This window comes from Rhagoletis pomonella, unplaced genomic scaffold, assembly GCF_013731165.1.
Source record: "Rhagoletis pomonella isolate Grant_MI unplaced genomic scaffold, Rhpom_1.0 Rhpom_scaffold_00004, whole genome shotgun sequence".
NCBI lineage: Eukaryota > Metazoa > Arthropoda > Insecta > Diptera > Tephritidae > Rhagoletis > Rhagoletis pomonella.
Genome location: NW_023458558.1, coordinates 52,457,143 through 52,482,144, shown reverse-complemented (window position 1 = coordinate 52,482,144; position 25,002 = coordinate 52,457,143). Strand labels below are relative to the sequence as shown.

General features: G+C 33.0%; 1 protein-coding gene across 2 annotated transcripts in view; it reads right to left on the bottom strand.

Moving 5' to 3' along the window:
• The window catches only part of LOC118737770 (ATP-binding cassette sub-family G member 8), a 64,530-nt gene extending 41,342 nt beyond the window's left edge, over positions 1–23,188 (bottom strand). Inside the window, exons 1-2 of one of the 2 annotated variants that reach the window (XM_036468519.1) lie at positions 23,123–23,188; positions 22,359–22,937 (exon numbers count right to left, since the gene is read on the bottom strand). The gene's annotated coding sequence lies outside the window, so the exon portion shown is untranslated. The remainder of the gene's footprint in view (positions 1–22,358; positions 22,938–23,122) is intronic. The other variant, XM_036468520.1, reaches the window with a different exon arrangement.
• Positions 23,189–25,002: the final 1,814 nt, after the last annotated feature.

Sequence of the window (25,002 nt, the reverse complement as noted above, 5' to 3'; positions counted from 1 at the left end):
ATTCGAAGGTGTCGGCATAGAACTTCAATTTTCCGTATGTTCAAAATTTATGGACATGAACCATGAAAAACACGAAAAATTGTTGTGATTGATTCGTTTTGAATATAAACGTAACCTCAAAAAGTCTTAAAAATGCCATAAAAAGTGCTCCGATGACCAAAAGTTTCAATAAGTTTTAGTTAAATAAAATTCTATTGACTTCTGTTACTTTTATTTTGTTTATTTTGTTTAGTTTTTTATAATTGTCAGTTTCGTAAAAAGTTATAATGAATATTTCTTATTCAAATATTTCTTTATAAGGTCAAATTATTCACATATGTATTTACATATATATTGGTATAAGAATTTAATGTTCTAAAAAACGACTTTTTCCCCCGAAGTCCCACTGTGCGGCGGCTATTCGCCGCATATTCAAGCACCATGCTTTAACCATTTCTTTTTATTTTCTTTTTTCCAAACCACTGTGGGTGGGAACCGGCAAATGAATAAAAGGAAAATAAATAACTTGGTTTTCCAACAAGCAAATATGTGAACACATATGTATAAGTGTATGTACATACGTATGTATGTATGAATGTGTGAGGGTAAGTGCACCGTTCGCATGACTGCCAATAGATAAAGCCAAAATGTGGTTGTTGTTGGCTGCCATTGCCGCCCAGTTGACGAAGTTGACTCTGCGCCAAAACAAAGAAAAGTGCATACACGCTTACATATGGAAACATACATACATACGTATGTTTGTACTTTACATGAAACTTAAGAAATTCACAAAAAATTCACAGCCACAAAGCACAGAGAACGGTTGGTAAAAATTGCTATGCATATGAATTGGCTTTTTTGTTATTGTTTTGGGTTTTTGTTGTTTTTGCTATTACCTATTTTTGTTTAAATTTATGTGCACTTTGTGGAATTTGTGTCATTCGGATTTTGCCAATTTGTTATTTGTACTGTTTTTCTCATTTCGTTTTCCATGCACTGTGGCAATGTGCCGCAATTCGCCTGCATACATATTCATATGAGTAGACATAATACATATGTACCTATGTATGTATGTAAACACAAGGCATAAATGCTTACGGTTCAAACGTGTAAATACGCTCATATAAGTAATGGAAATTGCTTAGAAAAATAATAGCATTTTTGGAGGAAAATTACATGGCTGATGCAATGGTTAAACTGGGTTCAGGGAAAAAATTTGCAAATTGCTTTTGGAAATGAATATCTAAGCATATTTAAATACGCACATTAAAATATCAATATGTATGTACATATGTATGTACCTATTTACACGCCCGTATGTTACTTTAGACTCTCCCAACATACTTCTAAAACATGTGAAAAATGTATGGGTCGATTAGAGAGTTTGCCGCTGAAATTTTGATTGAGATAATTTATTTCTTTTTTTCAACTATTTTTAATTAAATTAAAATAAAAAAAATTTATTTTGTTTTATTTTTTAAGACATTAAAATCTAAAAACTAGATTGGGAAAAAAAACAATTAAATCTGAAGAATTACTATTTCAATTATTAAAAATTAAATGTAAAAAAATATTTTTATTTCTAAAACAAAATCTAAAAACTTAAAGACAATTCAATTAAAAAAGGCAAAAAATAAATAAAATAAAAAATAAATAAAATAACACCCTAAAAATTTATTGCAATAAAAAAATTTAATTCTCTTTTCAAAATAATAAAATTAATAGAAAATGAAATTAACGAAAGAAAAACAAATAAATAATATCTCAAAAATAAAATAAGTTCCTAAAAATCTAATGAAATTAACAAAATATTTTTGCTTTTTAGACAATAAACTATAATAACTAAAGGAAAATTTAACGCAAAACAAAAAAAAAAATCTATTTTAAAAATAAAAAATAAAATAAGTTCCTAAAAATTGAATTTCAATTTTTCAATTTAAATATGAAACAATAAAATCTAAACAATAAGAGATAATTAAATTGAGAAAGAAAAAAGATTCTAAAAATAAAATAAAATAAAAGAAATATATATTTTTCTGAAACAACAAAATATAAAAATTTAATAAAAAAAAAATAATGCGTTTCGCTTCTTATGTCAACGATATTTAAAACACGTTCATCCCTTTTGTCCATTGAATCTGACATGCGCGCGGGATTCTACTCTATTCTAGCCTTACCGCATTCTCAATCTACGCTCTTAGAGATTAAAAGTCGGAAAGAAAACCCACGATACCTACAAGTCGTCTTCCTTCTCCTCAAAGACAAAGAACATCTTTATCTCCTCAGCTTATCAGCGACTTCGTTATAATCATATTAGGTTGAATCAATCCTAGGAGAGGGATTAAGTCATCTAAGTACAGCGAGCCGAGTTGATCTAAACTAACACACTTCCTTTCGGTTACAAGTCATTTGGAGATCCTGAGAAGTAAAACTTGAGCCAGGTAATATTTTAACAATATCATAACTGGAGTTTCCTAATATTCACCAGACAACTTGCACTTATCAAAATGTGGTAAACTCAAGTTTTGACAAGCCCTGAAACTCTATAATGACTAGTACGGAAGCTTTAAAACCTAAGGAGTGCTTTAGATTTCATGGCTGATATTTTGGAAATGAAAAATTTTGTGATTTCTGCTACCCTCTGATAGACTCCCACAATCCTCGTACTAATATATATATAATAAAATAGTTGCTACTAGCAAATGTCTGGCTTGCTTCGCGACGTCTTATAAGAAATTTTGCGTTGACCAATACCAAAATAGTGTTGCTATGCAAAAACGGTTTGTAATGTAAAAATTATTAGTTTAGATTGAAAGGACTGAAGAGCAGAACCTTGCTTACTCATAGGCCAAGAAGAATGGTGCAAGGATAACGTATGGGATAAGTACTAATCTCCTTCGCTGCTAAGAGCTCTTATTTGAACCTGTGAGATATCTGGAAATATTGCAAGGTTTGCCAAGAGTGCGTAATCTTCTTCTATAATCCTGCTGTTCAACAGGATGAAAGAGTATATATGTATGTATGTATATATGTATATATGTAAAACAAAATATAATAGCAATTACTTAAATTAATCAGTTTGCTGGTATCATTGATGTTCCTACCGTTTTCTCTCTAATTCAGCACACATCTTCTTGATATAACGATGACCTGTTGATGTGCCTAGGATATCTGTGGAGCTTAAACAATTTTGCGCTTCTTTGTATTCATATACTTCAGGAATGGGACTTTATTATGTCATCTAAAATGTAAATATGTAGAGGGGCATCTAAATATCGTGATTTCAGCGCCATCTATGTTTTGGGTTCTCATTTTTTCAGAACCAATTCTTATTAGTTAAACTGAAATAGTCGTTCACAAATAGTTTTAAACGACAAAGACCTCTTGTATGTCTCCCTAAAATACGTTACTAGCCTTGTTGGGAATACATAAACTTTTCTTCCTTTCATGGAGGGGACATTGCTAAACTTTGGTAAGTTTTTTGATAGTCCCCTTTTAGAGGAGTAGTCCTCAGTTAGCTTATAAGTAAATAACTGGATTATCAGCTGTACAAGCAAAATGATGCCGTTGATGTGTTTTGTATTCGTAGACAATAAAATAACTGCGCTATAGGTTCTTCATTAGCAATACTCATACTAATAAAAATGTTAAGTAGTTGATGACAAAAGTTGCATAATTCAAAAAGGTGTTTCGACAACTGCATTTAAATTATGACATACTTAAAATATGTAAATAATTTTTTAACTAACTTTAAAAAATAAATCAAGTAATTTACTCCTTAAAGTGTTACACAGCCACGTGGTAATAAAAATGCCTGATTTTATCCATAAAATTCAAGGCGAACATGAACCACTGCTTAATATTTACCAGAAAACGCTCACGAGTAGTAGTAAAAATAACAACATGAGTGCCTGACCAGTTATGCTTTGTCCACAGTTGCAAATTCACCAAACGTTTCTCATACATTTCGGGCAGCGCAAGCGATGTCAGCTTGAGCAGCAAAATTTGTATAATTTCGCAATAGTAAAAAAAGCAAAAATTTAAATAAATCTGAATTGTACCAAATTCGAGTGTAATGAACGGTATTCAAATGTAGGTCAACTGCAAGCGAAAATAATTTGCAAATTGTTATTTGCGACATTTTTTTATAAACTATACAATGTACGAAAATAGAACAATTGAAGCCTTGTACCGGTTTAATTTACATACAAACACATGTGTATGTATGTACGTATGCAACTTTATGGCTTTCTAAGAGGAATTAAATAGTTATCAATATTCAATTTTTATGAAGAGTAAGCAACGCTTAAATGGGTAATAAGTGTGACAGCAAGTTTTTACCCTGAAATGGTCCCATATTAATCTCAAAATCATCCCGTTCTAGACCCGAAATGCTCCAGAAATAGTAATGAACCAGTCTCGAAACGATGCAGAACTAAGCCAATATTGTATTCGAATATTCATGAACTAGGCCAGAAATAGTCCTGAACAGGTCTCGAAATGGTTCTAAATTTGTAGTAAATTAGACGAAAAAGATAGTCGTGAACTACTAAGTTCCGAAAAAGGCCTGAAGTAAGCCTAAACTTATCCCTAAATGGTCCCGAAACGGTCCCGCGATGGTCCATTATTAGTTCCAAAACACTCCTAAATTAGTTTTGATCTAGACCCAAAATGATCCCGAACTAGGCACGAAATATTCCTGAAATAGTCCTGAACTACTAGTCGTGAGCTAGTCCCGGAATAGTCCTGAAATAGCCGCGAACTATGTAGTCCAGAAATATTCATTTGCACACACAAGAAGCACTTAAAGATTTCCTGCTGGGTTAACTCAGCGAAGACGTTTACGCATCAAAAATACAAGGAACTTGTTTGATGAAAACCTATTGTGGTTGTCGTGATTCTAGAGCAGAAGCCTTGGCTAAGTTCACCAATAATGCTTATTAACGATCTGTTCTGCTAGAAGGGGCGTCAAAAGTCAAACTGCTCTAGCTTACTGCTATATGGCAGACTATAGAGACGCACCACCGAAAGCGTAGGTAGAGCTCATTGAAAAAGAAGGGGGCAAATATACATATGTATATGGATGGTCTTAGGCGCAGACGCGATTGCATATCATACCATATGGGTTAGTTCCGGCATCAATAACAAAGGTGAACCTTTATTTCGTTATTTACTTCACTCTACACTTACAAATTAGTTCATTTGAGACTTTGGCACACGAGAAACTATTATCCCTCACAGCTGCAAATATTTAACTATTTAACAAGATCTTCGCAGGGAAATCGACTAAGTTAGAAGGACCTCATAGAAAAGCTTCTGTCGGGAAGTCGAAGGTCAGTGTGAAATAACTACATAGCATTAAAACTATACTCACCAAAGTGGAGAGTATTTGTGGTCTCTTAATGAAGAGTAAGGAAAAGATGCTCCCAGAAATATTAAATTTAGGGCTGCTTAAGAGAGGGGGAAAACCAAGTTAAAAACAATGAAGTAGGCAGGATAGTCTAACAACGACGAAAATTATTTTATAATTACTAAGGAACGACGGTAGACTTTTGGTGTGACTCAAAGTGGTCGAAATGAATAAGAAGACGGTGGAACATATAATGTGTAAGAGCTTTGGGTAGGAGTTTCTATCAAAATTAGAGTAGGCAACAAAACACAGGCTGCACAACATTTTGAAATTCGCCCCCAATTATTCGACATAAAAAGTCATTTAATCTGGTAACACTATGGACGTTATATATAAGCAAGCCAGCATAACCTAAGCTAGAGACGATTGTATTTTAAAACCGCCATGGTTATTTAAAATAATCATTAGATCGTTGACCAAAGAAACATTCTTGTAAGTCTTAAAGATAAAGTAATCACAACATAACGGTAATAATGTAAGCAGGACAGAAATAAAGTGGGAACAATACAAAAAAACAAATACGTACATACTTACATAGAACAAACTAAAGCTTTAAAATAGCACAACGAACCAAGCCATAACCAGTAATCAGCAATCAGCGCGCAGCTGACCACACCTCCTGCCCGCCCATGCCATTTTGCGGTACCGTTAGGTGTGCTAGAATAAGTAAGGTTTGCTTGATCACCAATAATGATATATAATGCTTACATACATACACATGTATGTATGTACATATGTGCATACTCGTACATGTCGCTGTGTCGCTGTCAAAGCGATTGAGAATATCGAATTGAACATTCGCTTCATTAGCTACCCATGTAACTAATATGTATACATACACATTTGTATATACTATGTGCATATGTATGTGTGTGATTTATACATTTGTTCTGACAATAAGTTCGCACCTAAAGTCTCTCGTTACATTAGGAATTGTCTTTCTGCCGAATTTTTATTTCTGTCAGTTGTTTGGTTGTTTGTAGTGCTTTCTAGCAGCTAAAGTCCCATTCTTGGCATGTTTTTCCCACTGCCTTTGGTGTTCCTATGGATCCAGATAATCACTGACTAAGGTCTTTATCAGCTTGGATTTGCTAACCGCAAATGCTAATGCTAAAAACGCCGCCCGATTGTCAGAAAATAAGGTATGGCTAAAAATACAGACGTAGTCCTCCTTTGCTCTTATTTAAATGGTATGTAACTTTTTTTGTGCAAACTTATATTACAGGTGCTATAAGGGGTCAAAGTTAGTTCAGGTCTTCGAAAAATGAAATTCCTTATATTTCAAACAAATTTGAAATGATTTTTAAAAAATGTATATCGTTTAGATATGCATATTTGTATACTTCGTATTTAAAATTTTTAGAAAAAACACATTCAAATGAAAAAATAATTAAAAAAAAAAATATTTTAAACAAAAAAACTACTTACTGATCTTTGAAAAAATTGAAATCGTTGCAAAGACAATCAAACCCCTTTTTCTTTGATATGCATATTTGTATACTTTGTATATAAAAATTTGGGAAAAAACACATTTAAAAGAAAAAATACCTTCTTATATAAATAAAAAAAAAATATTTTAAACAAAAAAAAATTACTAACCCCTTTCTTCTGGTATGCATATTTGTATACTTCCTATATGCATTTCCAAATTTCTCTTTGGAATTTCAACGCGATTTCCGGTATGGGATTTCCAATAGTCTGCCTCCTTTGTAAAGTGTTGGTTAAAACATAGATGCTCGTAGGAATACCTTTTAAGGTCATTATAATATTTAGAACAGATTGTTTGATGTAAGGAAGTGATAGCACACCAGTGATAGTAACCAATTATCGCAAAAGTATACACATAAAAGTACATATTTAATTTCTAGGTACATTTATCTACTCTTAGGTACAATTTTTCGGCAAACAGGTACAATATGAAAATTTAATTAGGGGATTCCCTTAAACTCATAAAGTCTTAAACTGTGTAAGACACGTAAGTTTACTAGGCTTTTATGCGAACGCCCCCTTTGTGAAATGGTGTAAATATGTAGGTGCGTAAAGTGGCAGTTTGACAGATCAACCAGGATTTTGTGAAGCAGATTTTGTTTCGTCGCATTTTCTATAACATCGCGCCATCTTGTCTCTATCACTCTTGGCTAAAATATAATTAAAAATGCTGAAAATTAGCAGAAACCCTAAGTCAATACAGTTAGTGGATGAAATTCATTCATTTTATTCGCTTATTATTTTTTGCATTTACTTTGACAATTTAATCATACATTTTAGTATAAAAATTTTGACACATCGGCAACTCTGAAGTTTACGAGGTCGTTTGCGCATCAAATTTGCCTCGTAATTTTACGAGGAGCTCGTAAAAAGAGCTCAATTCAAATTTTGACAGTTCGTTTTCCGAGGCTCATCAATTTACGAGCTTTACGAGGTTTATGAGGCTTTTACGAGTTTAAAGGAAGACGCCTATTATTCTCCACTAGTGCGAAAAACTCTATTGTGACGTCAGCGACAAGTTGAATGCTGTCAAATTGACAACGAGAGGATTAGCGGTTCACGAAAGGCGCCACCTTTGTTTCGCTGCATCGCGGGTAATACCCACTGGGTATGTCTAACAGTCATTTTCTAGTTAGAGAATAAAATCATGAAGAAAAAAATTGAAGTTAAATCCTACGAATTTATTTAAGCAAAAACATCGACCCACATTTTTTTTTTGAGATGGTATGCAATATCTTCAAAATATGTTAGCATCTCTCCACAACCAGATTCCCAACGAATTTTAACTTATTTGCCCCAATACTAATGGCACATACATATACATACATATGTACATATAAAGTTAGAGCCAAAAACCTTCAGATATTTTCAAGCCAAATGTCAAGCGAAGCCACGCACTTCAAAGAAGTAAATCTTTTATGATGCCACATGAAATTTCGCGACAAGTGTTGAATTGAAAGTACCTGCTGTAATAAGTGGAACTCACTCACTGTGCTAACAATTTGGTGGCGTGAAAGTGGTACTGTCAAAAAAAAAAAACAACAACGCAAGCACATACTTACACACGCTTTAACTCAAAAATAATACCCGTTCCGTGACAGCATAAGCAGTTGTGTTTTGAGGAAACGTTAAGCTGGATGGAGAACTTGTCGTAAATGAATAAGCAAAATTCAGGTGAATGGCATTGAGCGAACATAAAGAAATTCCTTTGTTCATTTTAAATGAGTTTTTTTGGTTTGTGTTAATTTTATATAAGCGCACAAATATGATATATACTCATGGATACATAAATATACTTAGTATGTACATATGCGTTTAAAGAAATGCAATCTGAAATTTTTTTGAAGCAGCCAAATGTAATCTCCGCATATGTGCACATATTTTTACGATGTGAAATGCAACAGGGAATTGAATGAATTCAAATCAGCAACAACAAATAGTAAGCAATGCAAGCCAACTTGTCCATGACATTCGCGTGCGAGTGTGTCCAATTTTGGTGCACGAGCTTTAATATGTAAACACGCGCCAAATATAGTATTACACGCTCCAAATAAAACTCTAATATTTGTATGTACATACGTACATAAGTTTATATGTACGTAAGCAGATAAAACTTGCCTTGCCAAAAAATAAGTATTTGCACGCTTAGGATTAGGCGAATCAGACCTTAGATTCTAAGACATGAGACTGGAATAGAATGTGATTGGGGTAAGCCCGAAAACGCAAAAGGAATTTTACAGCACTCAGGCATCGACATAAACCAAGCACTAAGAGGATAGGAATAAAGTGGTGAGCTTGATAAATCGTTACTCCTTTTCAAAAGTATCAAACTCTTTTATGAAACTTAATAAATAGTTTGCCGTGGGAAATATAATCTAGTTAGTGCGTTCTCAATACTTCTGTTGCACGATCCATCTTTAGCTAAATGCGGACAACTACCAAGAAAATGCTCTGTATTATTCTTATCCTGCAGGCAAGATGTACACTGCGGGTCGTATAAGACGTCTAAATGGCCTACAGTCAGAACTTGTTTTTTTCTGTACAATTCCAGAATAACTGCGAGCATTTTACAGAGGCATTAGAGCAACTATCTAGCCTGCTACCTTAAAATGTCCATTGAAAAACCGTGGATTTTAACCGGATATTTATATGGATTTTAACCGTATATCGGCCGCTGTCGTATAGTGGTAAGCAGTGCGCGCTTCCACGCCGCAGCACCTGGGTTCAAACCCTGGTCAAAGCAACATCAAAAAAAATATAGAAAAAAGGTTTTTTCTTAACAGCGGTTGTCCGTCGGCAGGCAATGGCAAACCTCCGAGTGTATTTCTGCCATGAAAAAAAGCTTCTCATAAAAATACAATCGTCGTTCGGAATCGGCGTAAAACTCTAGGTCCCTCCGCTTTGTGTGACAACATCAAGGCGCACGCCACAATTCAGAGGAGAAGCTCGGCCAAACACTAACATATGTGTAAGCGCCAATCTATTATTATTAATATACGAATAATCCCAGCCCTAATTTATACCCATCACTGGGATGATACCTGCGCCTTAAATCTTCCTAACATTGGATTTGTACTATATGTTTCTATCGACGAAGACCTGATTGCGCCTTCTTAATGTGAATTCAGATCTATCAAATCCACAACTTATGTACCTGATTTTCACAGCGAATAAAATTCCGTAAATGATCCCAGATAAACAAAACAACACACAACATATTTTTTTATCAGTATTTTTAAGTTAAGAGAAAGTCGCAAAAGAGGTATTTATGCCTAACGGTGGCAACACAAAGAGTCTACGCCTGTTGGATCACTCGTGACTGTTGGCAGCTATAATTTTGAAGATGAGAAAAATTTCTCATACAAGAGATATAGATATAGAGTTCAACACTAAAACCACAAATGTATCGGTTTAGCAAACGAGCGAATAATACTTATAGCCACAAGTTGCAAAAGGCGTATACTTCATGTGTGAGTAAGCTATTAGCTGGTTGAATTGTTATCCTTGCGACAAGTAATTAGCTAGTTTGCCATTTTGACTCTAGAACTCATGCAACGTACAGCCATTTGGCGGCTTAAATGAATTTCAGTACGTCATACGGAGAGAGGCAGCTGCACTGTTAAATATTCTGCAGGAATGGTTTGCCGAGTGTCTTTCGACTGCCTCTTTTGAGCCCTGGTTGTCGAAACTGCGGCAGAATCTATTGAAAGGCAGTCCTGTCCTTTCGGCATAGAGCCCAACGATCCAGTGCCCTGTTCAGTAAATTTTTAGGTATCTTATTTGCTCATAACTTTGGTTTTAAGTGCCTCGGAAAGCTGCCTCGTTTCCGTAAATATCCCTATGTCCCGGGACCCATATTAAGGTAATTTCGTATTGATCCGAAATATAGGCCAACTCTCTCCTACAATCATTTACTAGTCGATATCTGAATGGCCGCTTGGCTACCCGGGAAGATATTCACCTGCGTTCTCGCGGGTACATTCTCTTTGACGGACCTTACCGCCTCCTTAATTGCAAATGCTTCGACCTGGAAAACGCTTGCATAGTCCGGTAGGCGAGAGGATAACTTAGGCCTATTTTGCTTAATCAAAACCCCTGCGCCAACTCCGCATTCCAACTTTTATCCGTCCTTGATTCCAGTCACTGCAGCTTGGAAATTTCGTGCGGGGCTTGTGCTGAACCCAGCTATTAGTTGAGTAATAAGGCAATTATGAGTATGTTTTGCAATGTAATAGCTTTACAAATTCATATATGCACATTTTAACTTCATTAAAAGTGACTAAAGTTACCCTGTGCGTCATGGCTATTATTACAAATATTTATAAACGAAAAATTCCATTTAGTGATGCTGATTCTGCTCACTTAGTATTGAAATAATTGCTATATTTTGTACATATGTATGTATGTGTGTGCAAAGTTGTAACAATTTCTCGATATGTATCTAATGCTGACTACACACGAGGCAATCGTTGAAGCAACCTGGGCATGTTGCTTCGTGTTGTCGCAACCGTCGTCCGAAAATCAAATTATTTTGATATTTTGTGCTGGTTTCCTCTAAGGTTGCCTCGTGTGTATTGATAAGGAAAATCACGTTGCTTCAACGGTTGCCCCGTTTGTATTCAGCATAATACTGTGTATGTAAACAAATAAATGACTACGATATACCGATTTGGTTTTTACGAGTAATATTAACAGCTGGCGCAAAAATCATTCATAGTCACTAAATGTAATTAAACGTATGTATGTATGCATGTGTGCATAACCATAAGCGGTATGTTTAGCAGGAAATCAATGAAAATGAAATTGAAACCATATTGAAAACCAAATATGATTATTTATCGCATGACATAACTTCAATGGTACGCTCGGTGTGGTTAATAAAAGTACATATGTACATATGTATATATATTTTGTTTGCCAGGCAAGGCCGTTATAGAAAATTTTTGACAAACAAATAAACAAATACATACATACATATACATATGTATGTACAAATGATTGTAAGCACTGTGCGGATGTAATAAAAGTGTATCATTCGCAACCGTAACAGTTGTAGGCCGGTTTTTTTTTTTATCGTTAATGGGAGCAATTGTTTTCTGATAAATAACTAATTATCAATTTTATGACACCTGGGATGGGTTGCTGTCTTAAATGTGAAACTTTTCGATTACGGAAATTTGCAATAAGGATTTTCAATTGAAAAATAACTTCCTTATTATTGATGCCTCACGATCAAAAATGTATAATGGAAGTATGAATTCGCACTGAGGCTCACTGCTTTCTACCTGTTGCCATACCCATACAATACCCATAACATATGTACATAAAACCAAGCCAGCATGCGAATTTGGTTATCAGCGAATACGAGATGATTCCATTAAAAAAATTATCATTTAAAAAGCCATAGAAAATAGTATTTATTTAATAAGAAACCTATACACATGTGCAGTGAAATGAAGTGAAAGCTGTTAAATCTCATAAAATATGTATATGTATCTACAAACATTCATATGCAAATTTGGCGTGAAGGTATGCAAAACAAACGCACTGGTATGCAAAGCTGTGCAATAAATTTTTGTAAACTTTATTAGCTATTTATTAAAGAAGAAAAGCAAATTAATTACATATGCACGTAAACTCTTTTAAAACCTCCGTAGCTGTAGTTCCGGAGAAGAAATAAATATGTATACATACTTACATATGTACATACGTGCAAACATATATAAACGCATACATAAGTATATATGTAGGTACATACATATGTGCATATTTACACGTTTTATGCTAAATATTTGTTCTGCTTTCTACTTGCACACTTTTAGCTTAAAGTGATACCAAACCGCTGATCTGCAACGCATTACTTTTCGGAATGTTTTTAGTTTTGTAAAATTTCAATGTGCAAAAGCACAAGTATTTTTAAAAATTATTTCTGTTTCGATTGCAGAAGATTTATCCAAATGATTTGTGTGAATTTCGGTTTAACGTTATGATTTGAAATGTAACAAAAAATTAAAATAAATTTTATCACCGAAAATAATGAATCTTATTTGAAAAACTTGCTTATAGTCTTGATGTTCCAGAGCTTGGTAAATGTGTCGAATTTCAATGAAATTGTCATTTTCAACATTAAAAAAAACAACTTTCATTTCATTGCTCGGTTTTCGAAAGCAGTTCTAGCAATTTTGATGAAATTTTGTATACAGATAATATTTGCATTTTAAGATTACCTAAATTATTATCTCCGAGATACGTATAAGGTTGCTACCTATTCGAACTTAGTTACAAATTATTTGAAATATCGTAGTATGGGTATCAAATGAAAGGTATTTTAAAAATTCCTAAATCAAAAATACTTATGAAAGGGTTGCCACCTATTTTTAACCGCATATTTATTTATTTTTGTTTAGAAAATAAAGGTAGAATATTACTATTCATGGATACCAGTAGAAGATTCTAAAACAATGCTCTCCCTATACATTAGGTTTTATTACTTAGGATATTAGTGTAAGGTTGCCACTTATTTTCGACTCTACACAATTTATCGTTCAATCAGCATATTTTTATACCTTACAGTAAGTACCAGAATAATAAGAGATAGACCCATTAAAATGTATACTTAAATGATCAGAACGGCGAGCTGAGTCGATTTAGCATGTTCGTCTGTCCGTCTGTCCGTCTGTCTGTCCGTCTGTCTGTCTGTCTGTCTGTCTGTCCGTCTGTTTGTATGAAATCTAATCTATCAGTTTTCGAGTTATCCGGATGAAATTTGGTAGGTGGATGTATTTTTATAATGTATTAATCACTTGTCGGAACCGGAAGAATCGGACCACTATAACATATAGCTCCCATACAACTGATTGTTCAGATATAAGATTTTTCGTTATAACTCCTCCATTTAAATGTTGTAAATCATTATCAAAAGAATACTTTCAGTGAAAATCGCGACGATCGGGTCGCTATAACCTATAGCCTCCATACGACTGATTGTTCAGATATGAGATTTTTTGTCATAACTTCTCCATTTATGCAGCTAGGAACATGAAAATTCTCACGGTTTTCACTCATTATTAACAGCATCATTACAGTGAAAATAACAAAGATCGGGTCACTATAACATATATCTCCCATTCAACTGATTGTTCAGTTATGAGCATTTTCGTTATGACTCCTCGATTTATGCAGCTAGGAACATGAAATTTTGCAATACTTCCAACAATTATCGACAGAATTCTTAGAGTGAAAATAACAAAGATCGGGTCACTTTTACATATAGCTCCCATACAACTGATTGTTCAGATATGCGATTCTTTGTTATAACTTCTCCATATATGCAGCTAGAAACATGATATTTCGCACTATTTTCACTCATTATCAACAGATAGTTTACAGTAAATTTAACAAAGATCGGGTCACTGTAACTTATATATTGCCGCCATATAACTGATTGTTCAGATATGGGGTTTTAATGTAAAACTAATTTATTTGGACAGCTAAAACCGATAAATTTCGTAAGCTATTGTATAAATAATAATATAAAGTCTACTGAGAAAATTGTCAATATCTATGCTGTATAAGCCTTATCTCGTATACCACTGATTGTTCCTATACAAGTTTTTGCGATATATCTCCTTTATGTAGGAAGCTAAACCCATTAAATTGTGTTACCGGTTTACATACCGATCACACAGCAGTGAAAATCACTTTGATTGGTGCTATATATGGTATATCTTCCATACCTCTGATTGTTTAGATAAGATTTTGTATATAAGTATGTAACTCCTCTATCTATGTGTGCTGTGAATATATAAATTTTTTCAAATGCAGTAATCTGTTATAGTAAAGTTTTCAGATGTTTATGAAAGGTATGAAGCCTTCGGCATAGCCGAAGACAGCGCTGCTCTTGTTTGTATGTATATACAGTACATTTACGCTCAAGATATGCACTGTTAATTCGGCGTGTTTCAAAATGGGGTAGCCACCTAAATTTTAAAGTAAGAAATTTACTTACTTAATGGATATCAAAATCAATTTATTTTTAGTTTATTTCCAAAACATTTTTTTTAAAGCTATCCAAATGACCAGTATTTGGTATACTTTAAAAAGTATATGCACTACAAGCAAAGCTCGGTCCACCTGGTACTTTTTTTAAATGCGTCAGAATAAAAGCATAAACCAACAAAAAGGTAGAAAATCTTTGCTACAGAGACAAAACATACTCCATTTTGTAAATGCCCACTTAAATTGAAGCTGATTTTTCAAAAGCTCGCTCTTCAAAACTCTTTGCGTAATAAAGATTCCTTAAACATCTTTCCTTTTACATGCATATTGTTATACTTCAATAAATTGAATATTAGTTTTAAACAAAACATTTTCGAAATTAAGCTTTTTTCAACTTAGTTGGTTTAACATCCATAATGTAATACTTTTTTTAAAGTAACTGATTAAATTTTATTAGACATTTAAACAAGTGGCAACCCGTTTTAAAATTATTTCCAAAACTAAGCCACCTTAAAGATCTTTTATTTGATTTGATATTACTGATTCAATTTAATTTGACTTTTAAACAGGTGGCAGCTCTCTTTCAATTCTTTTTCGAAACAAATATTTCTTCTACTAGTTTTGATTGACATCCATGTGGAAATACTTTATATGACTTATGAAAATATGGGATTTGACTTTCGGAAAGAGGTGAAATCTTACAAAAAGGTTTTGAAAATAAAGCTTTTTTAAATCTCGTTCGTTTAGTAACCATGTTGTAAAATTTCGTTGCACTTATAATTTCAAATAGAATTTAATTATATTTTAATACAGGTCGTACGCTATCTTGTTATTCGAAGAAAAAGCAACAAACTTACTCACACACTCACTCACAAATATTCACGTATATTATTTATATGTAGTATTAAAGGAATTTCGAAATATGTGAGCTTTTCAAAAGCTTTCTCCTTTGATACCCATATTAAGTTATTTTATTTAACTTCTTATTTTATTTATTTATGAACTTCTAAACAGGTGGCAGCCGCCCTAAACAATTGATTTTGAAATAAAGATTTCTTAAAATTCTCTCGTTTGATACGCATATTAAAAAAGTTCGTTTATTTTGCCAATCAAACTGATTTTAACTTTTTGTATAGTATATTTTCGAAAAAATAGTTTTTGTACCACTTATGTTTAACACTTACATTGTTGTATTATATTATTTAACTTATTAATGAATCATCTTAACTTATTTAACGGGTGGCAACCACCTTAAAAAATATTTTCGAAATAAATCATTTTGATACCTTTTTCCAAGTTTCCACATATGTATGTATGTATATGGAAACCGACACAATCTAATACCCACATGCATATGAAAACAATTCGCCTCATAGCAAAAGCAATTTGCAACGGTTTAGAGACAACGAAGAGAACACCCTCGGCGAAATGGCTGCAAAAACCGGATTTCTCATGTTAAGCGGAAAACGGAAAGAACAAAGATAACTAAGAAATGGTGACAGGCAAGATTAAGCTACATACAACAAAAGCAGTAACATAAATAGCAAAAGCAAAATTTGAAAATATATACTCTACAACAACCAACAACATGCCAGTCAACAACAACACTTTACAAAGCTTTTATGTAGAGAAAAAATGTGCGCGGACCAGAAAAGATAATAGATAGGTGAAAACCAGAAAGCGAATAGGCAACGTCCAGAACACGTTGGTATGTAAGTATGTATGTATGTACTCATATGATCACTGAACTGCTGAATGTATGTACTAATAATAGTACTTTTGTAGGAATGTCGATAGCACAAATTTGTATCTTCAAGTTCAAGAAAATCAGTTGAACCTAGCACCAAAAAAAGGAAAGGTAAATAAAACGTTTTCGGTATTTAGCTCGGCAGCGCTATCCTTCGATCATCTATTGGAAGGAATGCAACTAAAATAGGTAAACTATTGCTATGAGTAACATAATCTTATTACTTTAAACGAGTAATTCTTGTAAAAGTGGCTTAACCCACTTTCTTTTGAACTGAATGACTACTTAAATAGTTTAAAATTTGATAAATTTCAATAGCAAAGCCGTTGTATTACTTGATTTTAAGGCACAAAGGTACTAGCTAGCAAAACTTAAAATAAAGGAATAAGCGGTATTTATTTTAAAATTGTAAACATTTGAAACTATTTTAAGTTTAAAATTATGGGTTAGGCCACTTCAAATGTTTGGATTTTAAGGTTATCTAGATGCACGTTATCTCCGAGAATAGTATAGGGTTGCCACCTATTCGAAATTAGTTACAAGCTAAGTAAAACATCATAATATTAATATCAAGTGGAAAGCAATTTAAAAAGCTACAATTCAGAAATATTTTTGGAAAGGGTTGCCACTTATTGTACACCGTATATTTATTTAACTTTGTTTTGTTTAGAAAATGAAGATGCAATATTACTAACTACTTATGGTTACCAAAAGAAAGCTTTGTTATCCCTTAGAATATTAAGGCATGGTTATAACTTATTTTCGTTTCTACAAAATTTAATTGAAATACTTTAATATGAGCATTTATTTTATAGAGCATTCACAATGAAATATTTTCGTTGAGGGTTGCCATGTGTTTGAATGCACATTTGTATCTTGTTAATTTTAGCGAGTATTTTTTTTGTATGTATGTACTCTTCATCCTGAGGTATTTCTAAATAGGCTTGCCACCTGATTTTTAATATAAGATACTTGTTAAATTTAGTAAGCATAGTACTCTGCTCCTAAATCACATGAAAAAGCTCTCAGAATCAATATAAAATCTTTTGCCGTGAAATATTACTGTAAATGCTCAAAATTTTAACGAAAAACTTGTGCTCTGTTCAGGGATGCAAAAAGCTGATAACATGTTGGCAATGGCAACATGACGCTGGCAAAATTTTTTCACGTATAAAAAGTGGCAGAAAATAAATTTGTAATATTTAAAAGTTTGTTGGATACTGCGAATTTGAAAAAATGTTCAAAAAAGAAAGCTTTTGTTAATACTAATGCATTTTACGTCCGGGCATTTCAATTACTGACAATTAAGTTGATGCCAAGTTTTTTTTTTGTGAAAAAAATGCATATTGTTGACGAAATTCTATGCCAGTGTGCCAGTAACCTTTGGATGTAAAAAGTTATTTTTTTTTAATTCATTTCCTAAAAATATGCTTTTTATGTATAAAATTCTGAGGCACTGAGTAGTATATAATTTTTAGAAACTTTAAACTAGTACCACCACATAAATGGAGAAAAAAGATCAGAATCTTGGCCGAAAAGCTGTAGGTCTGTACCAAAAAAAAAAAACACAAAACTGGTTTCATTGCTGCTACAGTCCCTGCGGGAAATATTTTTATAGTTTGAGCCTACATTTCAATGTACGCGCTCACCACCCATTTTTAGTTACAGTGAATGTTGCCACAGTTGGGGCTAGAATTGTTAGATGCTTATATGTAACTACACATGCACATATGTATGTATGTATGTATGTGCATCTTGGTGTTGCTTCTCGCTGCTTGCTAAATGCTTTTCAGGATCTTTGACCTGTTACACCGTCAATGCTTGGTATACATATGTACATATATACCACCGTCGATCTGAAGTATATACTTGCCATACTACAAGTGGCTCCAGTGGCGCTGAAAAAGCGTTCAAACTTCTTTAACTTTTTCTTTTTATCTGCCACATACATATGTATAAGTACATATCTGTGCAAACATTTTGTTCTTTTTCTCTCTCGATCGCATAACACTTGTACTTGTGCAATTAAATAGTACCTTTGTGTACTCGTTTTCTGTTGTTTTTTTCCGAGTTTGTTCCTTAGCTTACATACGTACATACATACATATATAGATATGTAACAACTTATGTTTGTTAGCAGGTTTTTATTGGTTTACTTACAGGTTGTGTGCCCCTAATGCGTAACAAAAATTAACTGTGCGCATTATGTGTACAATAAACGCACGGCTAAGAATTAAAGCGAAGCAATAAGAATTTATGCACGTTGACTGACTGTCTGCATGTCTGTGGCCGGATAGATGGGTGCTGCTGAATTCGTAATTAAGGTGTTTTTCATTATGCAAGTTTTTCTTCGTTTACACACATAGTACATGGGTCGTTCTTAAAAAACATGACCATTCTGAATTTTGTAATTTTTAAAAATTAAGTTGGCCAAATATGTTTATAATTGGCCTCATGTGGTTACGGATGGTATCAACAATAGGAATCCATAACCAGCAGTATTTTTTTTAATTTTTGGAGTTTTTGGAGTTAATAAGTCACAGAGTGGACCGGTAACAGAGGGGACAAATTAACTCAAAAATACCATATTTTAGCTTTTTATTCGAATTTTGGAGAATTTATTTGTCCACTTAATTAATGTACATAAAATATTTATAAAAAAATTATAAAATAAATAAAAAATCACTTTACTCACCGTTTTTCAACAGTAACAGAGTTGACACTGAATAAGGGTACGTACCCGGCATACAATTGGGTTCCTTACTCAACAACGCACTAAACAAGACTGAACAGTTCAAAACACATTTTGTTGATTTTAGCTAAGTTATGATGGAGAAGCATAAGAGAAATATACGCGTCATAACGTTTAACAAACATTTTTCAATAAAATGAGTGGACGTAACAGAGGGGACCAAAACCTGGGGACACAAATTTTCTTCATAAAAATTATACAAAAAAATTATTTTTCATCATTCTTTTCTATATATGGTATTAATATACACAAACTGAATAACAAAAATTGTAAATATTATTTTTTTTCAATTTTGTTTCAACTGAAAATAACTATTAAGTTTTTATAAATTGGCTCGGGACACAGGTTTTTGCTAAACCTTTGACATTGAAAATATTTTTTAAGTTATTTTCAGATAATTAATTATTTTTTTTTTATAATATAGTTACGTAGAATCGATAATAATTTATAAAAATGCAGATATTTTTCTATTTTCTTTTTGAAGAAACAAAATATAAAATAGTAAAGTCTGGGGACACCAATTGGTCATGTTTTTTAAGAACGACCCACATACATATTAATTTATCACTGGTAGGTTTTATAACAATAACTACATAAAAATGAAAAGTATGCACATATACATAGATACTATGCACTTGTGTGTACCTATAAAAAATAAAAAATAAAATAAAATTTCAAGGAACTTTTGGTAATGAACTGGTATCCATAGTTGTAGAAGTGAATTCAGAAGGCACAATTATTTAAGTGGTTTGTTATAAGTTCTATAAACTATTATCTACTTTTTTTTACGAATACTAGATAGTAAGACGAAATTAAAAAGTATTTGAATAAAAGGTTTTGCCATAAGGGTTGCATTTTTAGGCAAAGTTGTGTATTACAATACTTGCAAAATGCTTTAGTAGATTTTTAAACCTAGGAGAACTCAACAAGCGTTTTCAAAGAGACATACGGCGTTTTAAAGATACAATTCCAAGTTCATCGACAGATTCATTTTTGAAAGTGATTAGTTCGGTTTATGTCGTAGAAACAATGGTAAATATTGGCTTATTTTGGGGTCAATTTTGAGTCTTAAAAGTGCTCAAAATTCAAAATGGTGGATCCGAAATGGCGACCAACTTAAAAAAAAAAAATGATTGGATTTGTTTGAAACTCTTAATCGCCATTTTGAATTTTGAAAATCCGACATCACATTCGTAATCAGCAACCCCAGAAACCCACTGGAAACGAGTTTCAACCCTTGACAATGCTTAAAACGTTCAGTATCAACGTTTTAATTTAAGTATTTTTTTTTTAATTTGATCGCCGTATTTGATCCGCTATTTTGACTTTAACAAAACTGAATTCAGATTCGTAATCGGCGCCCCAAAAACTCTCGAGTGCCGGTTTTCGAACAAATCCAATCATTTTTTTTTAAATTGATCCCCATTTTGGATCTCCCATTTTGAATTTTGAAACACTGACTCCAGATTCCTAATTAGCAACCCCAGAAACCCCCTGGTAACAAGTTCCAACCCATGACAACGCGTAAGTCATTCACCATCAACGATTTAATTTTACTAGTCTCTTTTCGAGAGCATATTTTCGGCACTAGGCCCATTCTAACTGCCCGAGGCAGGTGTGTAATTAAGGGAATGTTCCCCAATACTACCAGAGTAATTATATGTAAAAACCACATTTTTAGCTGCATTTTAACATGTCAAGAAAATAAAAAAATGAGAACATCAGCGTTTTATAAAAAACCGACCAGCGCGACCTCTAAAAAAGATTTTTTTTTTTTCAAAATAAAAAACCACGTTTCTCTCTTTTTATCACAAATAACGAAAATTTGAGGCAGCGTTTATGAATTTCCAAAAACAAATTTTTTGACCGACTCAAGTGTGTAGGTATATCGACTTTTGAGTAACAGATGGCGCAGCTCCGGGGAGATATTTATAACCTAATTGATTAGACCTAATGTGGATATGTTACTCTTTTGGTAATCAGAGTATGTACAAATGACCATATTATATATGGATACATATCTATGTGCATCTCAATACATTACACGCAAACACTTTTTTGTGATTTCGTCAGATCTGTACCGTTCGTTCGATTTTACAAAAGAAGGTTATCAAATTAAAGGGCTGGACCTGAAGATGTGCAATAACGTTTTATTTTTCCAGAAGGAGTTGGCACCTGTTAAAAAAAGTATTTCAAATAATTGAAAATATTTTGAAAACAACTGCCACATGTTTACGAACTAAAAGTCAGTATGGATGTCAATCAAAATCGCATTCAAAGACGTTTGTTTCTAAACTACATGCATAAGCGTTGCCATCTGTTTAAAAAAAAAATTTAGTTCAACCTTAATTAAGGTTTGAAGATATTTTGAAGATGGTTGCCACCTGCTTAAAAAGTTTAATTTTATGCAATAGGTTTAATAAATTACTTCAATATAGAAATCAATCAAAATTGTTTTGAAGAGATTCTATTTCTGAACTACATGTTGGAGAGTTGCCACCTATTTAAAAATTTGAATTCAACTGGAATTACGAATTCTCATGCCAAAATTATTAGTTATTAGTTTTGAATTAAAAACTTCATAGATTTTAAAAATTTTCTTTATAATCATCAAGCTCTCATAACAGCTTGTGCCTTACTCGGCATGGGGCCGAGTTTAAAGCTTTCCAGCGTTTTTAATCACATTCAACTCATAGCGACATAGTTTCTCAATTTATTTTCAGCACTTTGAAATTCTTGATGAACTCACACTACCATCAAAACCTTACACATTGTCTCGCGAATGGACTTTGAAGAAAAATCGCCACTTAAAGGCAGCGCAGTGCATACAAAGCAATTTCATTATCGTTGTGTTTAACAAAGAAACACACAAACCCTCTGTTTTACTTCCTGAAATTCCAAGATAAGTATTTTCTCGCCCGAACACTTGTAATTTACATACTCGTATTTAAATTTATTTGTGTTTACAAAGCTGTTTCACTCACCGAAATTTATCCTATTTGTTTAATATGCCCCTTTGTTGGTCTTATTTGTCACAATTCCAGGGAAAGCGAGTGGCTGGATATTTGCTATTTTGCTACTGTAGATTGTTGATTTTGCGCGGCAAAATAAAAAATTTTTATTCCAATTGTGCAAGCCACCACTATTGAAGCGGGCAGAAAAAAAAAACAGCTTAACTACACACACAACACAACAACTAAGCACACCAACCGAAAACAGACATATGTACATACATACATATGGCAAGTGCGAGTTCTTGTATAGAACACTGCTATATGTATGTATACCTGTATAGGTGCCTTTATATATTTATATATGTACGTGTGTACATACAAATGTTGGTTCTAGCCTTGTATGTATCTATCTTACAGAAAATCTGCACAACTAGACAAAAATTTCGTTTCAAACGCGGGTTCGTATTCTCGCCGCCGATCAGCACCTTTTCAACAATTCTAGTTGGATTGGATCGTAGTGGATTGCATTCGGATGCCGTTTACTCTTGCATTTGGCTGTGTATTGTATGTATTTTCTTCTTTTTTTTTAGCAAATACTTCTAGTTAGAACTAAAAATAAGTAATTTCTTATAAATACATATCTATTGGGCTAGCGTTGTATTTTAACATTTTATTTATGAATTTTTTTATTTTGTTTACACAATATGTATTTCATGTCATTTTCGTGGAGTAACTTTTTCTTCTCTCTCCCTTTTAGGAGTTTATGTTTCTAATTTAGTTATTAATTTGTTTACTTTGCAAATATTTTTTATGTATTATTGAAACTCACGCCGCGCCGAGCGCCGACTAACTGACGTGCGCAAACTCTCTCGGGGAACTGAACTGAACTTGGCCTCTGACGCCATCTTAGTCGTCAAGTCCAACTTGAATTTTCAACTGGAATATAAATACATAGATATCTGCCTTTCTAGTTGGATTGAAGCGGGTTGAGCGAGTGAGCGCGTGTGTGTGTGTGTATTGCACGTTGCAAATGATCAAAGCAGAAGTTGGTGAATCGCTCTTTGTAGCAGGTGAGCGCAGGTGAGTGTTTTATTGTAGAATATTATGTACAGTGAGAAAATTTGTTGACAAATTTCACATTTTAAACAAGAAAATCTTTACCACTTTGGCTTTGAAAGACCTCAAGGATACGCCTATAATATTATATGGAAAATATACTCATACATTTTTATAAATTCCATTCATTGTATAAAATAAAATGCGAAATGTTTGGGCTTTAAAACTGGGCTATAAAACTATATACCCAATGTTGGAAGTTTTGATGAAAATTTCTTGAATTTGTCTATATTTCATACTCGCAACTAATCGGCGTGCTTCTCTGCGCCTTTAAATAATCTTTGTGTTCTCACTCCCTCCCGAAACTTCTCATTAATAAAAAATAATTTTGACATCCGTACGATAAATATTACATTTGTTTTAGCAATTTAACTGAATAAAATTTTTCAAATAGGTGGCAACCCGTTTCAAAAATACTTTCGACAGTAAACTTTTTAAACGTCTTTAATTTTATACCCGTATTAATCATGATAAAAATATAGCAAGGTAGAACCATTCTCTCACTTCGTCGGCCATGATTTTTTTTTTGAAGTTTGCCAACATTTTAAAATCATATAAAAGTGAAAATAAAAAAATGAAATGTTCGAAATTGTTGTTGCTTGAGTTTGAAAATGAAAATGTGTGTGTGAGTTTGTGAGTAAATTTAAAATATAAATTGTTTGGAAACGTCAAGAATTTGAAAAGTGACTCTCAGCGGATCTACCTTACTATATTTTTATCATGGTATTAATAATATTCCATTTATTTTATCAATTTAATTGAATAACATTTTTCAAACAGGTGAAAATTCTCCTCAAAAATATTTTCTGCAGTATAATTTCCTAAAACTCTTGATACCCATATTGCAATATTTAATTTATCTTCTCAATTAATTGTATTAAAATGTTTAAACAGGTGGCAACCTTTCACAAAAACATTTTTGTCTGCAGGCCCTCATAAAACTCGATTCATTTGACAGCCATATTGCGATATTTATTTTATGTCATCAATTTACGTAAGCAGAAATTTTCAAACAGGCGGCAACTCTCTATTAATTTCTGTATTTTAAGTTAGACCGCTGGCAATACATCGGTGAAAACTGCATTTAATTTCATGCATTAGTTTTGGAATGCTACACGTACAAACATACAGGCAGACAGACCGACTAAAATTACCTTTAATTTATTTCCATTTATCCAATGATTGGATCTAAACCAAATTGGTATGTGACCACTCTTGATGTACCAGCTTTCCAATAAAAAAAAATCATGATATCGGATATCGTGGTCCAAAGTTATACGGTAACATACATAAAAAAATATTCCTCCTCCTTTTTTTGAAATCGGTTTAAAAAATTACCTTTTCATCGATTCTGTGAGTTACTTTATATATATTATATTACGACGAGGAGACCTATTTTACCGGAACTCTTCTCTATGAATTCAGAAACTCCGATTTTTAAATATTGTAGAGCAATAGTAACAGTATTAGATTAACCTATATAGGAAACGCCCTTTCTCAGAAAAATTTTCAAGAACGCCCTATCTCAGCTTCCGATTCAAAAACGCCCTATCTGAGC